Here is a 24,090-nt window from a genome sequence, read left to right as displayed (position 1 = left end):
AAGTTTGCTGAAAATAAACGCAGTTGACAGTGAGAGGACGTTTCTTTTTTTGCTGAGTTTAACCACATGTTTCAAGCACACCACCATGGTCCCTGTGCCCAAGGAAGCAAATGTAACCTGCCTAAATCATTGCTGCCCTGTAGCACTGACGTCAAAAGCCATGAATTGCTTTGAAAGCATGTTCATGGCTCACAACAGCATCATCCCGGATACCCTAGACCACTCCAATTCGCATGCCGCCCCCAGGTGGGAAGGGTAGTTAACAATACGTCTGCCACGCTGATCCTCAACACCGGAGCCCCTCAGTGGTGCATGCTTAGTCTCCTCCTGTACTCCCTGTTCACCCACGACTGCGTGGCCAAACACGACTCCAACACCATCATTAAGTTTGATGACGATGCAACAGTGATAACCGACAATGATGAGACAGCCTATAGGGAGGAGACCTGGAAGTGTGGTACCAGGACAACAACCTCTCCCTCAATGTGAGCAAGACAAAGGAGCTGATCGTGGAATACAGGAAAAGGCGGGCCGAACAGCCCTCCATTAACATCGACGGTGCCTCAGTGGAGCGGGTCGAGATTCCTCGGTGTCCACATCACCAACAAACTAGCAACAAGCACACCAAGGTAGTCATGAAGAGGGCACGACAACACCTATTCCCGTCAGGAGACTGAAAAGATTTGGCATGGGTCCCCAGATCCTCAAAAAGTTATACAGCTGCACCATCGAGTGCGTCCTAAACTTGCTGCATTACCGCCTGCTATGGCAACTGCTCGGCATCTGACCGTAAGGCTCTGGATGATTGTACAGTGCCTTGCGAAAGTATTCGGCCCCCTTGAACTTTGCGACCTTTTGCCACATTTCAGGCTTGAAACATAAAGATATAAAACTGTATTTTTTTGTGAAGAATCAACAACAAGTGGGACACAATCATAAAGTGGAACGACATTTATTGGATATTTCAAACTTTTTTAACAAATCAAAAACTGAAAAATTGGGCATGCAAAATTATTCAGCCCCCTTAAGTTAATACTTTGTAGCGCCACCTTTTGCTGAGATTACAGCTGTAAGTCACTTGGGGTATGTCTCTATCAGTTTTGTACATCGAGAGACTGAATTTTTTTCTAATTCCTCCTTGCAAAACAGCTCGAGCTCAGTGGGGTTGGATGGAGAGCATTTGTGAACAGCAGTTTTCAGTTCTTTCCACAGATTCTCGATTGGATTCAGGTCTGGACTTTGACTTGGCCATTCTAACACCTGGATATGTTTATTTTTGAACCATTCCATTGTAGATTTTGCTTTATGTTTTGGATCATTGTCTTGTTGGAAGACAAATCTCCGTCCCAGTCTCAGGTCTTTTGCAGACTCCATCAGGTTTTCTTCCAGAATGGTCCTGTATTTGGCTCCATCCATCTTCCCATCAATTTTAACCATCTTCCCTGTCCCTGCTGAAGAAAAGCAGGCCCAAACCATGATGCTGCCACCACCATGTTTGACAGTGGGGATGGTGTGTTCAGGTTTGTTGCTTTTACGCCAAACATAACGTTTTGCATTGTTGCCAAAAAGTTCAATTTTGGTTTCATCTGACCAGAGCACCTTCTTCCACATGTTTGGTGTGTCTCCCAGGTGGCTTGTGGCAAACTTTAAACAACACTTTTTATGGATATCTTTAAGAAATGGCTTTCTTCTTGCCACTCTTCCATAAAGGCCAGATTTGTGCAATATACGACTGATTGTTGTCCTATGGACAGAGTCTCCCACCTCAGCTGTAGATCCCTGCAGTTCATCCAGAGTGATTATGGGCCTCTTGGCTGCATCTCTGATCAGTCTTCTCCTTGTATGAGCTGAAAGTTTAGAGGGACGGCCAGGTCTTGGTATATTTGCAGTGGTCTGATACTCCTTCCATTTCAATATTATCGATTGCACAGTGCTCCTAGGGATGTTTAAAGCTTGGGAAATATTTTTGTATCCAAATCCGGCTTTAAACTTCTTCACAACAGTATCTCGGACCTGCCTGGTGTGTTCCTTGTTCTTCGTGATGCTCTCTGCGCTTTTAACGGACCTCTGAGACTATCACAGTACAGCTGCATTTATACGGAGACTTGATTACACACAGGTGGATTGTATTTATCATCATTAGTCATTTAGGTCAACATTGGATCATTCAGAGATCCTCACTGAACTTCTAGAGAGAGTTTGCTGCACTGAAAGTAAAGGGGCTGAATAATTTTGCACACCCAATTTTTCAGTTTTTGATTTGTTAAAAAAGTTTGAAATATCCAATAAATGTCGTTCCACTTCATGATTGTGTCCCACTTGTTGTTGATTCTTCACAAAAAAATACAGTTTTATATCTTTATGTTTGAAGCCTGAAATGTGGCAAAAGGTCGCAAAGTTCAAGGGGGCCGAATACTTTCGCAAGGCACTGTAAAACAAAAGCAAACAATAGTGTAGTGTATATCGTGTCACTCTGATCTTTAACTTAAGTTAAGAAACTTTTTGATTTTTCCTTCTGAATAAAACAATTATTATAGGATCAGAGCTAAAGTTAGAACATGTCAACAGAGCTTCATTTAATAATTTTTGTCAAATACCTTTCCACAATAGATGGTCAGTTATACTCAACCTGTGGTTGTACCTAGTTGGTATCATAACCCCTATAAGTTCGGAGGCTCTTCCCTTGACCCGTCTATATCTTCCTCATTCACCCCATAGTCTTTTCCCACTAGATAACATTTCACTAATCCTGTCAATGTGTATAGCCCCTACAGTACAGGTGACACCGCTGTGTCACTACTCACTTCCAAGCACAGGAGAGGTATGAGGGATCTCATATGCTGTAACCATGATAACCAGGTGACAGGTGAATTGCACCGGTGTAGTGGTTCATCAAGTGTAGCCCTTTACACTCGTACCCGTATACGGGTTGAAAATGGCAGAGTTGGGCTCTGATAAGCACCTACGTTGGAACACAGTGACTGTACAGTAACATGTTATAAATAACGTCAGAGCTCAGGCTCTGCGCTTCACGTCGCTGTATGAGTTTTGACTGACAGCTGTTCTGAACTTGAGCACCGCACGCGACAAGAAGTTGCCCCCCCCTTTTTTTGTGCACTTTAAATTAAAGAGGACTCAATGTATTTTGAAAGATGAGATGTTGAGGATTATAATAAATTCCGCTTTGACATCATGATCGTGTTTGATCATGACATGGCGTCATACCCTGGGTTGTTCTTTACAATAGGTAAACAGGCTAATTCTGTAAAGAAAATGTGCCTTCTGTAAGAAACATTTCAATTTAGCCATATCAAAATAGGCCAATTCCCACAAGTTTAAAGGGTACGACGACAGAAATGTATATTTTTATGTGCAACAATGAGCTTAAGTGCTTCCATTTCTATATATTGTATTTGTAGCTGACTAAAATGCAAAACAGCTCACAACAAATAAGAAGTTGAAAAAAACAATTTAGCGTGAATCCAGACAAGGCCTCTCTGGTTGTCTTTGAACAAGGCTGGAGGTTTATTTACAATAAACACACGTGTGGAGAGCATCAAAATCATTTTCCTTTGAGGGATTCACGCAGGCCCACCATTGCTCGGTAATATGTTCATGATGATTTCCATTCCTCCAATTATGTCAAGTGGATATTGCTGCTTGTATGGAGTAACTGTTAATCAAAGCAGCACAAACTGTCTGTTTGAAGTAGGGGCCATGAAGCCCTATAGCAAACCTTTGTGCTAGAGGAATATTAACACCTCCATAATGTATGTGTGTGTGTGTGTGGGGGGGGGGGTCGCGTGCCCATGTGAACATGAGTGTGGCTTGTGTGTACACTGTTTATGTGTGTGTGTGCTTACTGTTTATGTCCTCCCCCAATTCTGCAGTACTGCTAATAAATGTCACAGGTACATCATGTGCTACAAGCTCATGAAAACAGATTGTCCCTGTTAAGTTACTTCACTGTCTGTCCCTTGCGGCTTGACTGTATTATATTACATTGATGAATGCATTATGAGGGGTTGATTTGACTAGAGAAACACCTATATTAGATGAGGCTGTGAAAGATGAATTCAATTGTGATTTGAAAAGCACAACCCGGACCAGATTACTTCCAATGGGAGCTGGGGAATTGTCTGGTGGTAAATTGAGTTGTGCCTCTTAAGTGGAATGTTCATCAGGCAGAATGTCGTTTGCCATGAAAAGATTGTATCGTAGATAAAACATTAATATTTTGTTAATGCTGCATCATTGACTTTATCATTATTCCCCTAAACAAAGGTACCAATAATCATTTGAATTAGATGCTATGTTATAGAAGGGTCCAGACACTTTTTTTTTGCAATTTCAGTTGTTTTTGAGAAACTTCCCCCTACTCAGCTAATAATTTCCTCATCTGAAAAAAACAAAAAGGCTCCAAAAACACCCAAATACATCAATTTAGAAACAGAAAAGCTCTCAGTTTAATGATGCAGGTCTTTACATTTTGTACACTTGAAATTCTGTCATTCTAAACTTTATCTGCAATGTTATATTCCATTTTGTTGCGACTCGAGGGGCAACAGGTAGCCTACTAGTTAGTGTTGGGCCAGTAACCCTTTCAGTTGTACAACTAACTAGGTATCCCTCTTTCCCTCTGTCCATTATACAGGTAACTGCCAAAATAAAGGAAACACTTGAGTAAGTGAGGGTTACAAAGTATATTGAAAGCAGGTGCTTCCACACAGGGAGTTCCAGACACTTAGAATCTATTGCCAACATGTAATGAAGCTGTTCTGGCAGCCCAACACCCTATTAAGACACTTTATGTTGGTATTTCCTTTATTTTGTTAGTTACCTGTAGCAGCAGACTGCACAGAGAACAAAACAGCTGGATAGGGGAAACTGCTCGAGTCGCACAACATGTAAAATTTGCAGATAGAGTTCGGAATGACACAATTTCATGTGAAAAACTACTTGAAACCTGCATCACTATACTGAGAGTGTTTCTGTTTCTTAAAGGACATAGTTGGGTGTTTTTGGAACATTTATTCATGTTTTCAGAGCCCCCCCCCCACTGCACAATGAGGAAATTAAGTGGTGGTTGAGGTAAGTGAAAAACAAGTGAAATCTCAAAAAGTGTCTGGACCTTTCTATAATATGCCATTTACATCATTTGTTTTGCTTTGGTTGTAAAAAAGCTAACTGAAAGTTGTCAGTCTGATTCCTTGAGTATAACTTTTTGTTTGAATTCACAGTCATCATAAAGACTGTTTGTGTTTTCACCTCTGTGCTGTTGTTTGAAGCCTAATTAGAGACATATATGCCACACAACATCATAGTTGGAGGCCAGAACACTTTTTCCATGTCTGAAGGCATGCGGCGTGGGAGAAGCACAACGTTTTACTCGCAAACACATCACTGTTAGCGGCTCACTACATATCAATATATACAGCCGGTACCACTGGCTGCAGTTCTGTCTCTCAACATCTGAGGGAGGAGTGCAAAAAGTTATTTCATCTTTAATAGATCCTGTTTGAAACAAGGAAGTGTGTAGTTCTAGTAGTTAGCTACACCACTATATGGCAACAACAAAAAATTGTATTTCTTGTTTGTTTCACAATAAAAAAGTATTTTGCATCTTCAAAGTGTAAATGAAATGATATACAAACCCCCCTGAAAATCCATTTTAATTCCAGGTTGTAAGACAACAAAATAGGAAAAATGCCAAGGGGGTGAATACTTTCGCAAGTCACTGTACAGGTTTACTGATTAACTGATTCAAAACAGAAATATGTTCTGCCACAAGTGTACAAATAACCAGACATACATTTGCAGACCTTTTGCAAGCCACTGTAACTAGGCCACTCAAGAACACCCAATGCCGTCTTTGTAAGAAATGCCAGTGTAGATTTGGCCTTCTTTTAGGTTATTGTCCTGCTGAAAGGTGAATTCATTTCCCAGTGTCTGTTGGAAACAGCTTATATCTGTGTTCTGTTTCATTTTATCATAAAAAACTCACTAGTCCTTGCCAATGACAAGCATACCCATAACCTGATGCAGCCACCACCATGCTTGAAAATATGAAGAGTGACGTGTTGGATTTACCACAAAAATAACATTTTGTATTCAGGACAAAAAAGTGAATTACTTTGATACATTTTTTGCAGTATTCCTTAAGTGCCTTGTTGCAAACAGGATGCAGGCTTCTTTCTTTTCACACTGTCATTTAGGTTAGTATTGTGGAGTAACTACAATGTTGTTGATCCTTAGTTTTCTCATATCACAACCATTAAACTCTGGGCAAGTGTAATTAAAGGGATATTCAGCATCTGCTGTTTTTATTTTAACATATTTACCAATCGGTGCCCTTCTTTGTGAGGCATTGAAAAACATCCCTGGTCTTTGTGGTTGAACCTGTGCTTGAAATTCACTACTCGATTGAGGGACCTTACAGATAATATGTGAGGGGTACAGAGATGTGATTTCATTCAAAAATAATCTTCACCACTATTAGACTTATTTAGGCTTGCCATAACAAAGGTGTTGAATACTTACTGACTCAATACATTTCAGCTTACATTTTTTCAAATGAATAAAAACAAATGTCTACAAAGTAAGAGATCACATGGCGTCTCTTAGCCACTCGAAACCAGTTACATCTGGTTTGGGTAGTGACTTATTGCGCCAAAATGTCTGAATGGATTTTCAAGCTTGCCAGCAGTAAGATTTGAGTTCAATGTCCAAAAAGACAAGGATTGTAGCTTTCAATTGATATGTCACTTTTTGTTTCTTATTTTGCGGGGTACCCCGCAAACTTGCCGGGCCCTGTACAGGGCCAGAAACAACCGCTCAGAGTTTAACAGGTTTAGCTTATATTCCACCTTTTTATTCTTCCTGCTTTGTTTACAGTATTTTCCTTTAGTAAAAGCAAGTGAAAACTGGTGCACACTCTGTGCAAACCTGTAATTTACTGTATATGGAACTTACGTTAATGTCTAAAGATTTCCTCCAGAATCGCCGTTCCAAAACTACTAGCTACGACCATTAATTTTAAGATCTTCATTTAACAAATTTTTCTAGCATTTAAAAAAATAATGTTCTCATATGAGTCTCTCTTCGTTTCTGTCGGACAGAGGAGTTTTACATTTTCAAGTTGTACTGGACAGGAAACACTTTACCGCAGCTCCTTATGCACAAACAATACTTTTACTTCCTGTGCAATCCATCTCTCTGCTTCCCCTGCGAGCGGCCTCCTCCCGTCTCCTGCAATCAAGGGCCCTCTCCGTTAACCTGCACTTCCACTCAAACGAGAGCAGACCTGAGTCAATTGCGTGAAGATTTGCCAAATTAAGAAATATAATGGAGGAGAATGGGGTTTGTTCCTGTCATTATTGAGTACAGTAACAGCCAACAGCTATGCTAGCGCCGTAGCTCCATTGTTTCTGTCTCGCTAATCACATTCACTAACTGCCAGCCCTGTCAAGTCAGGCCACGGGTCCCCCAAATACAAAACAAAGATGCTCATGATATGTCATCTGATAGGGTTATTACTGACTGCAGACCAGGGTCTTCAATCCCAGCTTCCTGTACGACCTGGACAGATGTGTAATAATCTGATTGAGTTACTGTAATAAGCGTTTTCCAAATCAAGACCTCTCCACACTCTCCATATCATCCCTTACATAAACCCCAGTAAATCATCCTTTATTTCACTTGGACACTAATATATTTGTGAAGAATTACTATCATATTATCATATCATATATTACTACATGGGTAAAATGATAGGTGAGCCTCCCCAATTAAAATTCAGCATCACCAGGCAGTGTGGTAATCAGTATGGGGGAAACTGAGAGGTAAAGAATGAGAGAGTGAGAGCGAGAAAAAGAAGGAGGTGGGGTGTGAAGAAGGTTTAAGATAGGGTAACCATTCCTTGTATGGCCTAGACACTGAAAGTAATTGTAATGAACACTTATGTGTGGTGTTTATGAGTTTATTCAGGTGTTTCATTTTTGTTTTTCACTTTCCCAACGACAACTATTGTCTGTGTGCTCAATACATTTAAAACATTCTCCATTAGATCCCAGATGTCTCCTTGCAAGTCTTCCAGTTTATTCCCATAGCTGCAGGCCCAATGTTGTGTTACTTAAAACACACATAGAGGACACCTCATGATGGATGGTGTGTGTTATCTCCCCATTAGTACAACAGCCCATTCTGAATGTGTCCGTGTTAGCGGTAACATGATAAAGACCCTTAAATCAGTTCAGTCCGCATGTTTCTCTCCAATCACTTTCACATGAGCTGTTCAGCAGGATACCTGTACCCATAATAGGGTTATTAGCATATTAAAATATGGATCGGCAACCATCCAATTTACTGCCACCAGGGATAGACACAAACTTGTTGTGTTGCTGAATGATTGTCAGATGGTGTACGTGTGTGTGCGTGTGCGAATGTTTATGCATGAGACAGAGAGAGCTAGTTTGTGTGTGTGTTTTCATTTGTGTTTGTGTATATTTGTGTCTCTTGGACATTTTTTTACAAATCCTCCCAGTAGTCGTACCAATGTTTTCATTCACACTTTGTTCTTCAGACTGATCTTGTCTCTGGCAGAACATAATTACAGTCTGTTAAATCGCCGGCGATGCAGGAAGGCCAACACACAGCCATGCCTCATTTCTACACTTCACAGGACATCACAGTGCACAGAGAGCGAGAAAGAGAAGGAGAGAAGAACTGCTAGAAGGTAATGCAAATTACTCTACCTCATCCTGGATGTCCATCAAACTCCTCTGACTAATGAATCAAACTCATGCGAGTGAACTGCACTCACGCCGCACACACTCTCTCCCCACTCATCCAAGCATTATGTAAATGTATTACACTTTTTTTTATCATATGCTAGGTACATTATATGCAGACCTAATAGCCTCTGCCAGAACAGGAAAACATGGCATTCCAATCAGGGGAAAGTGGCTACTTACTGGAAGAGGAATCAGACAAACTAGATAAATGAAGACATTGGTGCCACAGAGATGGGAAAATTAAGATCATTATTTTATACACATAGATGTGTCTGTGCCCACACAAACAGACACTCGCGCACACACACACACACACACACACACCTCATGATCACTTACACGGATGCATTTACATACGGTACACTCAGACATGCATACAGTATACACTCATTAGGGTTGGATGGCTTGTGAATTTTAAATGGTGACTGATACCCACTTTCATGACAATAGATCTAAGAGACATCCCCCTTAGCAACATTGAAGACTCCTTATATCTTTGATAATGTAGTTATGGTAACGACAAGGGATAAATGTAAAATTCATGAAGTGTACCTAGCAGATGAAGATGGTTAATAATTGTTCGGCAGGCACACAAGTGAAGAAGGATAAATATGTGTCAGTCGCAAATGTCGCAAAGTCGCAAATGAAGACTACGTTATGGCATGCCCTAATTGTTTATTGAAAGTTACGTGCATCTAAATGACTTTCATGTGTGTGAGAGATCTTACCTTTCTCTTTCAGCTGTTTGGCAGAAACGCTTTTCAGAACCAAAAAATTATCCACGAATTACTCTAACGATTAGACCTACTAATTTAACCATCAAAAAAACCCAGACGGTATAATAAAAACAACAACAGCAACAGAGTTGTTTTGATTGCTTATTGAGCATTTCCAATGTGTATCTAGACAACAGTTGTCAAACAGCAGCCCAGCCATATCTTTCATTGCTGGTCTGCAAACCTGGTCCTCTCTGTCACATCAGAGAGACGCATCATCAGATGTTGCACAATTGACAGTCATGTGTTTGAGCTCTACCTGTGTGTGTGTGTGTGTGTGTGTGTGTGTGTGTGTGTGTGTGTGTGTGTGTGTGTGTGTGTGTGTGTGTGTGTGTGCGCGTGTGTGTGTGTGTTTGTGTGTGTGTGTGTGTGTGTGTGTCGTGCGTACAGGCGGGTATGTGTTTTTCAACTCAGATCTCTAAGGAGTCTGTCTCAAACTGTATTTCTCATCAGTAGGAGGCCCAGGTCCGTTAGAACTGGCGTGGTCACTGTGCAATCATACATCTAACCAGGGATGTCAGCCAATATGGATGATTTTGATTTTTCCCGCTATCCACACACACTTCAGATTAACCTGGACAAGAACGCACATATCACAATCTATTGTGAAGAGACAAGCAACTGGCTCCCACATCTGGCGAATGGTTTCTTCAATTCCCCCGTTAGAGGGAATCAGAACTGATGAGCAAGTCCTGTGCAATAGTTATTTGTTCTTAATTCCAGGCTAGGGTTAGGGTAAATTAATAAGGTTAGTGATTAGTGGTCAAAATATAATTTATGGTTAGGACGTGTTTACCTGTCCACTCTAGCATGGGCAAATAATGACAACCTAATTATAGCGATGTGTCACACCCTGATCTGTTTCACATGTCCTTGTGCTGGTCTCCACCCCCTCCAGGTATCACCCATCTTCCCCATTATCCCCTGGGTATTTAAATCTGTGTTTTGTCGGTCTGTGGCAGTTCGTCTTGTATGTTCAAAGTCAACCAGCGTGTTTTTCCCGTGCTCCTGCCTTTTCTATTCTCTTTTCTCAAAACCTCCCGGTTTTGACCCTTGCCTGTTTCTGGACTCCGTACCCGCCTGCCTGACCATTCTGCCTGCCCTGACCTCGAACCTGCCTGCCACACTGTACCTCCTGGACTCTGAACTGGTTTTGACCTTTTGCCTGTCCACGAACATTCTCTTGCCTACCCCTTTTGGATTATTAATAAATATCAGACTCAAACTATCTGCCTCCAGTGTCTGCATCTATGGTCTCGCCTTGTGCCCTTATACGATGTATGACACAGTATTTCAACTCCTCTTAAAATAGAGGTAATAAATGTTCTGTGAGAACATAATACGATCGTTGGGTGAAGATTTGACTACCTGTTTGTCTGCTCCTACAGTTCATCAAACGCATTTTCCAAAATTGATGCCCATCTTCCCTATCTGCCCACCTCTCTCCACTCGCAACTGACCATTATCTTGCCCCCACCCACCTCACTTACTCCCTCCACCCCACCTACCCATTGCCCCACCACCCCACCTCACACCACCCCATCCCATCTTTGACCAGCAGAGGTCCATCTGTGGTCGCTTCCTACACCATTTTACCCCATCACTCTCAACCTGGGAAAATGTTGACAGATGGACAGCTGCACTTCAAAGATCTCCTCTCTCTCTCTCTCTCTCTCTCTCTCTCTACCCTTCTATCTCAGCCATTGTCTGCTATGTGGAGGAAAAGAGAGGAGAGGGGGATGTAGCACACCTTACAAAAATAAAACAAGAATAATGTGAGAAAATGTGTGGTTTTCGTATGAACAAACCACATCAAAAAAATATGTATTTTTAGCTAGCAGTGGCTAAAGTTAGCTGAAGTTTGTTATGGCTGTTTAAATCAAATCCTATTGGTCACATACACATATTTAGCAGATATAATTCCAGGTGTAGCGAAATGCTTGTGTTCCTAGCACCAACAGTGCAGTAGTACCTAATAATTCACAACAATACACTAATCTAAAAAAAGTTAAAGACAGGAATAAAGAAATATATAACTATTAGGACAAGCAATATCAGAGTGGCATTGACTTAAATACAGTAGAATAGAATACAGTACATACATATGAGACGAATAAGGCAGTATGTAAAAATTATTAAAGTGGCTAGTGTTCCATAATTAAAGTGACAAGTGCTGAAGAAGGCTGTTGCGCCTTCTTCACCACACTGTCTGTTTGGATGGACCATTTCAGGTTTGAACTTGAACTTGAAACTTTTCACCTTCTCCACTGCGATCCCGTCGATGTGGATAGGGCGTGCTCCCTCTGCTGTTTCCCGAAGTCCACGATTAGCTCCATTGTTTTGTTGACGTTGAGGGAGAGGTTATTTTCCTGGCACCACTCTGCCAGGGCCCTCAACTCCTTCTTGTAGGCTGTCTTGTCATTGTTGGTAATCAGGCCTACTACTGTTGTGTCATCTGCAAACTTGATGGTGAGTTGGAGGTGTTTGTGGCAACACAGTCATGGGTGAACAGGGAGTACAGGAGGGGGCTGAGCACGCACCCTTGTGGGGCCCCTGTTTTGAGGTATCAGCGAAGTGGAGGTGTTGTTTCCTACCTTCATCACCTGAGGTCGGCCTGTCAGGAAGTAAACAGGGGTTCAGACAGAGGGCCCCGAGATTAATGATCAGCTTGGAGGGTACTATAGTCAATGAAAAGCATTCTGATGTAGAGTAGGTATTCCTCTTGTCCAGATGGGATAGGGCAGTGTGCAGTGTGATGGCGACTGCATTGTCTGTGGATCTATTGGAGCTGTAAACAAATTGAAGTGGGTCTAGGGTGTCAGGTAAGGCACTTCATGAACACTGAACCATGGATTACAGTTTCTCCTGGTCCATAGACTACTTTCAGGATGAGGAATCATCTAACATCAACTTGTAAAATAGTGAACTACTCCTTTAATTCATGTGAAAATATGGTTTCACATGTGAAATTTAAGCTCAACATGTGAAAACAGCCATTTCACATATGGAAACATGATTTTCACATGTGAAACTCTAAACTGCACTGTATTTTTTGTAAGGAAGAGGAGGCAGGGGGGGCAATTTGGATGATTGGTCTTGAAATACAAGCTGAAATGGGTTTCCCTGTGTTCCTTTAAAGTGACCCATGCCTGGCAGAATTGTGTAAAATTGCACACCCCATGTTGGTGTTGTGTCAGATGTGGTGACTGGCAGAAACTGTTAGTAATTGTTTAAGTGCTCTGGCATGTCAAAGCTGTCCGTCATTCATCCTTCTCTCTCCATCTCTTTCTTTCTTCAGCTTCTCATAATATTTTCATTGAACTGCAGAGGATAAACTACTTTCAGTGATGGAGTTGTCACTTTGGTGCTTTAACTTGGGAAAATAAAATAGACAGTAATTTGTTCTTTCTTTTGTTCTTTGATACTTTTACAAATTCAAAACTGCATTACCTTAACTTGACATTTAAGAAAACAGATTTCAAACAAAATCAACTTTGAAAGAATGGACACACACAGCTCCTATATGTACAGTGCCTACATAAAGTATTCACACTTTTTCCGCGTTTTGTTGTGTTGCAGCCTTATTACATTTATATTTTTTGTCTCTGGCCAACACACAATACCCCATAACGTCAAAGAGGAATTATATTTTTTCCTAAATGTTTACAAATTAATAAAAAATGAAAAGGTAAAATGTCTTGAGTCAAGTATTCCACTAAGTATTCAATGCCTTTGTTATAACAAACAGAAAGTTCAGGAGTAAAATCTAGCTTAACAAGTCACATGATCATTTGCATTTACTCACTCTGTGTGCTCTAATAGTGTTTAAGATGATTTTTAAATGACTAACTCATCTCTGTATCCCACACATACAGATAATTGTAATGTCCCTCAGTCGAGCAGTGAATTTCAAACACAGATTCAACCACAATGACCAGGGAGATTTTCCAATGCATTGCAAAGAAAGGCATCTATTCATCTATAAAAAAAGGCAGACATTAAATATCCCTTGAGCATGGTGAAGTTATTAATTACACTGTGGATGGTGTATCAATACACCCAGTTGTAGGGCTGGCCCTAATTTATGTATTCTCTGTCACCTGAAGTTGCATGGCAAATGGTCCAGGAACACAAGGAAAGCACAAAAAGCAATGCCCAAGGACTAGTCAGCCATTCCTCCTCTGAGTTTTAGATTAACTAACTTCTTAGTAATGACTGGGGACGTCGGTTTTGATACGAAAGCTTATTTTAGTAAGAATACTTGTTTACGTTACATTTAACAACAATTGTTTTGGTACAGAGCAATGCAGGTAAGATGCTATCAGAAAGTCAGCCACAATCACTAGCACCTGCACATAATTGGCGCGTTATCACTCATTCCTCTCGCAAGGCATTCTGGGACTTGCAGTCAAAAAGCGTAATTCAACACAACCCAATACAATTACATATGCAAATAAATCTAAAGAAATATCTTTAGATACAGCTCAAAGAATAAACTTAAACATTAACTCTGTAACACATTAAAGTTACAACACTGAGGGGCCAAAATGTATCTCTATGTTACAGTATCCAGAGGACTGACGATTGAATGTGTGGTAGAATAATGCTATCCATGTTTGGTGGATTGCAATAATGCTATCCATCTATCTGAAACTACTTCACGAAGGACAATTATGATGCTATCTATATGGATGTATTATCTCTGCAGTACATTTTAACTCTGAATTACTATATGCAAAAGGGTTGTATTGTTTTCTCAGGAATTATGTCTTATTTACATTAGTCTCATCCCCCATCCCTGTGGAGATTGGGCATTGACGGTCGGGTTACTGTAAACTTGGTATAGATTTTGGATTGAGAAGGTTACAGATGTTATAAATGGAATGAAATGCCTTTTTATCTCTTTGATTGTATGATCAATTATCATTTCCTAGGCTTCTAGGCCAATAGCCTAGTAGGCATTTCTTTGGTCATGCTTTGTCTAGCAAAGTACTGTAACCTTAGGATCTATACGCTTCTTTGTTAATGTCAGTATTGCCTTGTAACTTAAGCTTTATACCTTGTATGTGCATCCTTTTAGTCTACAAACAAAAATATAAACGCAACATGCAACAATTTATACGATTTTACTGAGTTACAGTTCATATAAGGAAATCAGTCAATTGAAAATACATTTATTAGAATATAATCTATGAATTTCACATGACTGGGAATACAGATATGCATCTGTTAGTCACAGATACTTAAAAAAAAGGTAAGAGCGTGGATCAGAAAACCAGTCAGAATCTGGTATGACCACCATTTGCCTCATGCAGGGCGACACATACAGATGTGCATCTGTTAGTCACAGATTACGATAAAAAAAAGGTAGGGAAGCGGATCAGAAAACCAATCAGTGTCTGATATGACCACCATTTGCCTCATGCAGTGCGACACATCTCCTTCACATAGAGTTGATCAGGCTGTTGATTGTGGCCTGTGAAATGTTGTCCCACTCCTATTCAATGGCTGTGTGAAGTTGCTGGATATTGGCGGGAACTGGAACACGTTGTTGTACACATCCAAACAAAGCATCCAAACATGCTCAATGGGTGACATTTCTGGTGAGTATGCAGGCCATGGAAGAACTGGGACATTTTCTAATTCCAGGAATTGTGTTCAGATCCTTGCGACATGGGTCTGTGCATTATCATGCTGGAACATGCGGTGATGGTGGCAGATGAATAGCACGACAATGGGCCTCAGGTTCTTGTCACAGTATCTCTGTGAATTCAAATTGCCATCGCTAAAATGCAATTGTGTTTGTTGTCCGTAGTTTATGCCTACCCATACCATAACCCCACCACCTCCATGGGGCACTCTGTAGACAAAGTTGACATCAGCCAACCACTCGCCCAGACGATACCATACAAGCTGTCTGCCATCTGCCCGGTACAGCTGAAACTGAGATTCATCTGTCAAGAGCACCCTTCTCCATCGTGCCAGTGGTCATCGAAGGGGAGCATTTGCCTACTGAAGTCAGTTACGATGTCAAACTGCAGTCAGGTCAAGACCCTGAGGAGGACGACGAGCACGCAGATGAGCTTACCCGAGACAGTTTCTGACAGTTTGTGCAGAACATTTTTGGTTGTGCTTCTTCACCTGCGGGATGGTCAGACTGTTTCATCAGCTGTCCGGGTGGCTCGTCTCAGACCATCCTGCAGGTGATGAAGCCAGATGTGGAGGTCCTGGCTGGCGTGGTTCCACGTGGTCTGCGGTTGCGGGGCTGGTTGGACGTACTGCCAAATTCTCTAAAACGACGTTGGAGGCGGCTTATGGTAGCAAAATTAACATTCAATTCTCTGACAACAGCTCTGGTGGACATTCCTGCAGTTAGCATGCCAATTGTGAGCTGCCTCAAAAGTCGAGACATCTGTGGCAGTGTGTTGTGTGACCAAACTGCACATTTTAGAGTGGCTGTTTATTGTCCCCAGCACAAGGTGCACCTGTGCAATGATCATGCTGTTTAATCCGTTTCTTGATATGTCACACCTATCAGGTTGATGGATTATCTTGGCAAAAGAGAAATGCTCACTAACAGGGATGATTTAGGAGAAATATGTTTTATGTGCAAATGGAACACTTTTGGGATCTTTTATTTCAGCTCATGAAACATGGGGCCAATACTTTACATGTTGCTCAGTGTAAATACACTTGTTTTTAGAATTCCATTCTCATGACCATGCCTTGATCTTAGTCTGCTAAATTCACAATACTTGATTCCACATTAACTATAGTCTCTTGCATATTGCTATTTATTTTATGGAGTCAGATAATTCCTTTAATGTGCTAATTGCTTAGTCTTATTACAAGTCACATGTGAAGTCTATATAATATGCATATATCAAGTATTACAGCCCACTACACAGTCACTATACAGATGCAGATGTCCTTCCTAACTCAGTTGCCGGAGAGGTTGGAAATCATTCATGGATTTTAATGGCTCAAGACATTGAAGTTACTCCACTATACTAACCTTATTGACAGAGGCAAAAAAAAAAAGAAACCTGTACATAATACAAATATTCCAAAACATGCATCCTGCTTGCAACAAGGCACTTAAGTGATACTGCAAAATACGTGGCAAATATTTTTTTCGTCCTGAATACAAAGTGTTATGTTTAGGGCAAATCCAATACAACACATTACTGAGTACCACTCTCCATATTTTCAAGCATAGTGGTGGCTGAATCATGTTATGGGTATACTTGTAATTGTTAAGGACCGGGGATTTTTTCAGGATAAAACATGTATGAATGGAGCTAAGCACAGGCAAAATACTAGAGGAAAACCTGGTTCAGACTGCTTTCCACCAGACACTGGGAGATTAATTCACCTTTCAGCAGGACAATAACCTAAAACACAAGGCCAAACATACACTGGAGTTACTTACCAAGAAGACAGTGAATGAATGTTCCTGAGTACCCGAGTTACAGTTTTAACTTAAATCCAGTTGAAAATATATGGTAAGACTTGTTTGGTTGTCTATCAATGATCAACAATCAATTTGATAAGAGTTTGAAGAATTTCGAAAATAATAATGGGCAAATGTTGCACATTCAAGGTGTGCAAAGCTGTTAGAGACTTAATTAAGGGTTCTACAGACAATACGCAAACAGGGCCGACGGAGTGTAGTGCAGTGTTGCAATGTCGTTTTACTTCACAAAAGAGGTGCCTCCTTGTAATGCGCATGTAATGTCATTGTGAGCTTTGCAACTGAACTCCCGCCTCTGTATCTACATCGCATATTTTCCAGTATCTCTACTGGTAGAGATGGATGTTCTAATACTTCACTTCTACTACTTGCAGGCTTCCTTATTGTGCTTTTTATTTAGAGATTTGTTCAACGCAATTATGTCTCTCCCAGTTTGGAGAAACGTCTGTGCGAGAACCTTTACAACCTTTCGATGCTGTTGTATTCGGACAAGCAAGCAAACTGCTGGAGGGAGATATCACACAATTTGAACACCGGTACTGATATCAAAGAAACGTGGAGAAAGATTTGGGACCGGTATGTTCACAATCTGAGAGGGGTGACGAAGATGAGGAATGGGGCTGCCGCTTCGTGTGTGTGTCCCACCGATTGTCAGACAACTGGAGTGGCTTTGTGTTATTGTGAAACATTGTTGGATACGGTATGTACCCATTATGCAGCTAAGTCCTTTTGTACAGTGTGTGTTTGTGATCTTATGTTTAGCAGAGCTAGTTAGAACATGTGTTATCAGCTCTTTTCTGGATGGGAGTGGGAAATATTCAGTGCCTGTGTTGTCATCATAATGACTAACAGGGCTAGATCAAACATATGAAAACAGACATTGTGTTGTGTGTGTGTTAATTAGATTGAGATGTTTTATGAAATCAGTTATTTGGGGTAAATATTTTAACTCAATGGAGCCCAATTAGATGTTTTAAGATTGCCTGCATTGTATTATAATGTATTATTCTAATTATTCTAATTCTAATGCCCTGTAACTCCAACCTATCTCCCCGACCCAGATCCAATGGCCGGAAGAGGAAGACAGCTGAGGATCCTTTGGACACTGACATTATGCAGTGGGTGGATGACTTAAAAGAAACGGCAGCTTGAGTTACAGACACAGCAGCAGTGTACAGCAAAGGCCATCTACGACGTAATGGTAACATGGATGATGTTTATTCCTGCTGATCAACGTCTCCTCTTTGTCTCAGCCCAAAAACTGTAATTGTATGCTTTTTTTTCTTCAAATTCATACGCTAGGCAGGTGAGTAATTTACTGAGGGGATTGCATGTTTTTATACTTACTGCATTTCCTCATTCACATGTTACTGGTGTTTATTCAGTCTCTCTTATTTCCGCTTTCATCACACTTTTCACCTGTGTTTTACATTGTGTTTTACATTGCACTATTTTCCTCTTATAATAGTAAATAAATATATTAAAAGGTCTGCAAATGTATTTGTCTGGTTATTTGCACTTTTGGCAGAACAAATCAAATCAAATGTTATTTGTCACATACACATGGTTAGCATAAGTTAATGCGAGTGTAGCAAAATGCTTGTGCTTCTAGTTCCGACAATGCAGTAATAACCAACGAGTAATCTAACCTAACAATACCACAACTACTACCTTATACACACAAGTGTAAAGGTATAAAGAATATGTACATAAAGATATATGAATGAGTGATGGTACAGAACGGCATAGGCAAGATGCAGTAGATGGTATCGAGTACAGTATATACATATGAGATGGGTAATGTAGGGTATGTAAACAAAGTGGCATAGTTTATTAAAGTGGCTAGTACACATGCATTACATAATGATGCAGTAGATGATATAGAGTACAGTATACACATACAGTGGGGAGAACAAGTATTTGATAACCTGCAAAATCGGCAGTGTTTCCCACTTACAAAGCATGTAGAGATCTGTAATTTTTTATCATAGGTACACTTCAACTGTGAGAGACGGAATCTAAAACAAAAATCTAGAAAATCACATTGTATGATTTTTAAGTAATTAATTTGCATTTTATTGTTGTGCAGACCTCCCTACCCTCTGGAGAGCCTTACGGTTGTGGGTGGATCAGTTGCCGTACCAGGCGTTGATACAGCCCAACAGGATGCTCTCGATTGTGCTATCTGTAGAAGTTTGTGAGTGCTTTTGGTGACAAGCCTGATTTCATAAGCCTCCTGAGGTTGAAGAGGCGCTGCTGCGCCTTCTTCACAACGCTGTCTGTGTGGGTGGACCAATTCAGTTTGTCCGTGATGTGTACGCCAAGGAACTTAAAACTTACTACCCTCTCCACCTCTGTCCTGTCGATGTGGATAGAGGGGGTGCTCCCTCTGCTGTTTCCTGAAGTCCACAATCATCTCCTTTGTTTTGTTGACGTTGACTGTGAGGTTATTTTCCTGACACCACTCCAAGGGCCCTCACCTCCTCCCTGTAGGCCGTCTCGTTGTTGTTGGTAATCAAGCCTACCACTGTAGTGTCATCTGCAAACTTGATGATTGAGTTGGAGGCGTGCATGGCCACGCAGTCGTGGGTGAACAGGGAGTACAGGAGAGGGCTCAGAACTCACCCTTGTGGGGCCCCAGTGTTAAGGATCAGCGGGGTGGAGCTGTTGTTACCTATCCTCACCACCTGGGGGCAACCCGTCAGGAAGTCCAGTACCCAGTAGCACAGGGCGGGGTCGAGACCCAGGGTCTCGAGCTTGATGACGAGTTTAGAGGGTACTATGGTGTTAAATGCTGAGCTGTAGTCGATGAACAGCATTCTCACATAGGTATTCCTCTTGTTCAGATGGGTTAGGGCAGTGTGCAGTGTGGTTGCGTCGTCTGTGGACCTATTGGGGCAGTAAGCAAATTGGAGTGGGTCTAGGGTGTCAGGTAGGGTGGAGGTGATATGGTCCTTGACTAGTCTCTTAAAGCACTTCATGATGACGGAATTGAGTGCTATGGGGTGGTAGTCGTTTAGCTCAGTTACCTTAGCTTTCTTGGGAACAGGAACAATGGTGGCCCTCTTGAAGCATATGGGAACAGCAGACTGGGATAAGGATTGATTGAATACGTCCGTAAATACACCAGCCAGCTGGTCTGCGCATGCTCTGAGGACGCGGCTGGGGATGCCGTTTGGGCCTGCAGCCTTGCGAGGGTTAACACATTTAAATGTTTTACTCACGTTGGCTGCAGTGAAGGAGAGTCCGCAGGTTTTGGTAGCGGGCCGTGTCAGTGGCACTGTATTGTCCCCAAAGCGAGCAAAAAAGTTACTTAGTCTGTCTGGGAGCAAGACATCTTGGTCGGCGACGGGGCTGGTTTTCCGTGATTGACTGCCACATACCTCTTGTGTCTGAGCCGTTGACTTGCGAACATATTTCTGTTTTGAATCAGTAAACTTGTACAGTGACTTGCGAAAGAATTCCCCCCTTTGGCATTTTCCCTATTTTGTTGCTTTACAACCTGGAATAAAAATATATTTTTAGGCCGGTTTGTATCATTTCATTTACACAATATGCCTACCACTTTGAAGATGCAAAGTATTTAATATTGGAAACAATCAAGAAATAAGACACAAAAACTTAAATCTTGAGTGTGCATAACTATTCACCCCCCCCAAAGTCAATACTTTGTAGAGCCACATTTTGCAGCAATTACAGCTGCAAGTCTCTTGGGGTATGTCTCTATAAGCTTGGCACATCTAGCCACTGGGATTTTTGCCCATTTTTCAAGGCAAAACTGCTCCAGCTCCTTCAAGTTGGATATGTTTCACTGGTGTACAGCAATATATAAGTCATACCACAGATTCTCAATTGGGTTGAGGTCTGGGTTTTGACTAGGCCAATCCAAGACATTTAAATGTTCTCCTTAACCTCTGCGCACGGAACCTGCTAGCGGGCTGAAATTCCACAACATACGGTGATCGCTACATAAATAGTCATATTAAACATTCATGAATATACAATTGTCTCACATGTATCGAAAGCCTATAATCTTGCTAATCCAACTGCATTGTCAGATTTAAAAAAGGATTTACTGCGAAAGAATACGATGCGATTATCTGAGCATAGAGCCCCATAAAAAACAACCATTTTAACCAGCACAGGCGTAAAATATTCACAAACTGCATTAAAATAAATAGTTTACCTTCAACTATCTTCGTCTGTTTGCAATTCCAATGCTCATTGTTACACAATGAATTATCTTTTGTTTGATAAAATCCGTTTTTATAGCCTAACACAAAACATTTTGTGAACCGCTTGTGTCGTGAATTCCGTCTCATTCCATTTTCGACGACACATTCCAGGTAAATAACCCACACAGAACGTGACTTTTCCAGTCATGTTTGGTTTCACTGCAATCAACTGGTTTGTTTGTAACACAACCAAAAAGAAGGGCCATTTCGCGGGATGTATTGACTGAAAGAAACCGATTTGAAGACAACAAGTCATGACATCATTGTGCACCAATGATTTGCCCGCTGTTTCGTTGATTGACTGTCTTTTAACCCAATGACCACTGATCGTCTTGAAATCTAGCTGGGTAGATAGCCAATGAGCTGAGCTAAACGGCAATAGGCCATGTTTATGTGTTGCAAGACCAACCCATGTAGTAAGCGCCAGCGTAGAGTGAGTCATTCGCTATTGTTTGGTAAACGCGCAGATTCAGCTGTTTATATATCAATCATTTTGGCAACTAAGTCAGGGAAAGCTAAATCTAAGTCTAGATATACAGTTGTACACACAATTTTAAAATAAATTGATTGGGAAGGTGAGACAGATTGTTGTAGGACGATTCATTTAGCGATTGTGGAGGAATATTTTTTGAACGGGAGAGTACATCGTTTTGGACTGGTAAGTTCTTATCATGCTAATGCCCTTGTTTGAAATTAATAATATAAAATATTATTTGTGATTTTTTTTGTAAATTTTAGAAGCAATATATAAACATGTAATGTCATGAAATGTGAGATGCGTGTGTCTGCCGCCCCACCCCAACCCACATGAAATAGCCTATTTGAGGCTGTTGAGGGGAGAGCAGACCCACACAACAATGGCCAAAGTGAAATGGAGACAGTAGATACAGCTGGTCTGTTGTAATATAATAAAGACAGTAGATCTAGCTGAAAGGTCATAATATAAAAGAGACAGTAGATCTAGCAGGTCATAATAATGTATTCAACCTTATGTTCCCTGTACTCTCTCTATATATATCTGTTTATTGTACCTGGGCTCATATGTGAAACTATTCTAACTGAACATTTTCTTTCACAGTGACACTGACTCCGAATGGGAGTCTTATCCGGTGTCCTGTGTGAATTTAAGTATGCTCTCTCTAATTCTCTCTTTCCCTCTCTCGGAGGACCTGAGCCCTAGGACCATGTGTCAGGACTACCTGGCATGATGACTCCTTGCTGTCCCCAGTCCACCTGGCCTTGCCGCTGTTCCAGTTTCAACTGTTCTGCCTGCGGCTATGGAACCCTAAACTGTTCATTTTTACTCTTGAGGTGCTGTCCTATTGCACCCTCTACAACCACTGTGATCTCCACCCGGCACAAAAGAGGGGTGGCCACCCCTCATAGCCTGGTTCCTCTTTAGGTTTCTTCCTAGGTTTTTGCCTTTCTATGGAGTTTTTCCTAGCCACCGTGCTTCTACACCTGCATTGCTTGCTATTTGGGGTTTTAGGCTGGGGCTATATAAATATATTTGATTTGATAGAGGACTGAGGGTCTTCCAAATATTGAAAGTGTGTAAATAGTTACCCATGTTATTTTGTAAATGTATATATATATATTTTTTTCTTCATATTTTTAATAAATAATGATTTTTTTCCCCCCATTTTTTTAAAATATTTTTTTCTCATTTTTTTTTCTCATTTTTTGGGGGGGGGGTGTCAGAATACCATTTGTTTCACAATTTATACCTTCACCAATTTGGCCACTTGGGTACATTTGGGCTACTTGTGTGGGACACCTGGGTGACTTCATGATAAATGTCATGTAGCACTCATTTTGGAAGTTTGCACAAGTACTGTTGCCCTCTTATATTTTTCACTGAAATTGTCCCCATCATCCTATCTGAATGTTTGTTTTACCTTGTTCATTTTAAAGATGATACAAAAATAAAAATATAAAACGTATGTTTTTTTTTCATTGTTTTATCTAAAACAGATCTATTCTGTTATATTATCCTACATTCAATTCACATTTACACAAACTTCAGAGTGTTTTCTTTCAAATGGTACCAAGAATATGCATATCCTTGGTTCTGTGCCTGAGCTACAGGCTGTTAGATTTGGGTATGTCTTCAGGCGGAAATTGCACAAAGTAGGGGGGAGCTCTAAGAGGTTTTAAACCACTCGAGCGTTGCTTTAGAAGTATGCTTAGGGTCATTGTCACTGCTTGAAGGTGAACCTCCACCCCAGTCTCAAATCTCTGGAAGACAGAAACAGGTTTCCCTCAAGAATTTCCATGTATTTAGTGCCATCCATCATTCCTTAAATTCTGACCAGTTTCCCAGTCCCTGCAGATGAAAAACATCCCCACAGCATGATGCTGCCACCACCATGCTTCACTGTGGGAATATTGTTCTTGGGGTGATGAGAGGTTTTGGGTGTGCGCCAGACATAGTGTTTTCCTTGATGGCCAAATTGCTCAAGTCTCATCTGACCAGAGTACCTTCTTTCATATGTTTGGGGAGTCTCCCCAAAACGAACGACACCCAAAAGTATTGAAAATTATTTTCTCGTCAATGCTTTGCGTAGGTTGGAGATGTGTATTCTCCATCTTCCCCTCTTGTAGTTTTCAGTGGACGAACTTGCCGCTGATTCAGTCTTTTTTTTCTTCACCCCTGAGTAGTAATAGCAGTTTAAGCTCTTGCAGTTCAATCTCTAGCAATTGCATTAAAAAAGTGACATGTTTGCTTCTGTGGCTAAAATGTAGTTTTGTAAAACATAGAACACCAGACTAGCCTGACATTTAGCTAGCATTTGATAACAGATATGTAACAC

The sequence above is a fragment of the Oncorhynchus clarkii genome, chromosome 3 (genome assembly GCF_045791955.1).
Source record: "Oncorhynchus clarkii lewisi isolate Uvic-CL-2024 chromosome 3, UVic_Ocla_1.0, whole genome shotgun sequence".
In the NCBI taxonomy this organism is placed as follows: domain Eukaryota; kingdom Metazoa; phylum Chordata; class Actinopteri; order Salmoniformes; family Salmonidae; genus Oncorhynchus; species Oncorhynchus clarkii.
The sequence above is the reverse complement of the archived record's forward strand: the minus strand, read 5'-3'. Positions refer to the sequence as shown.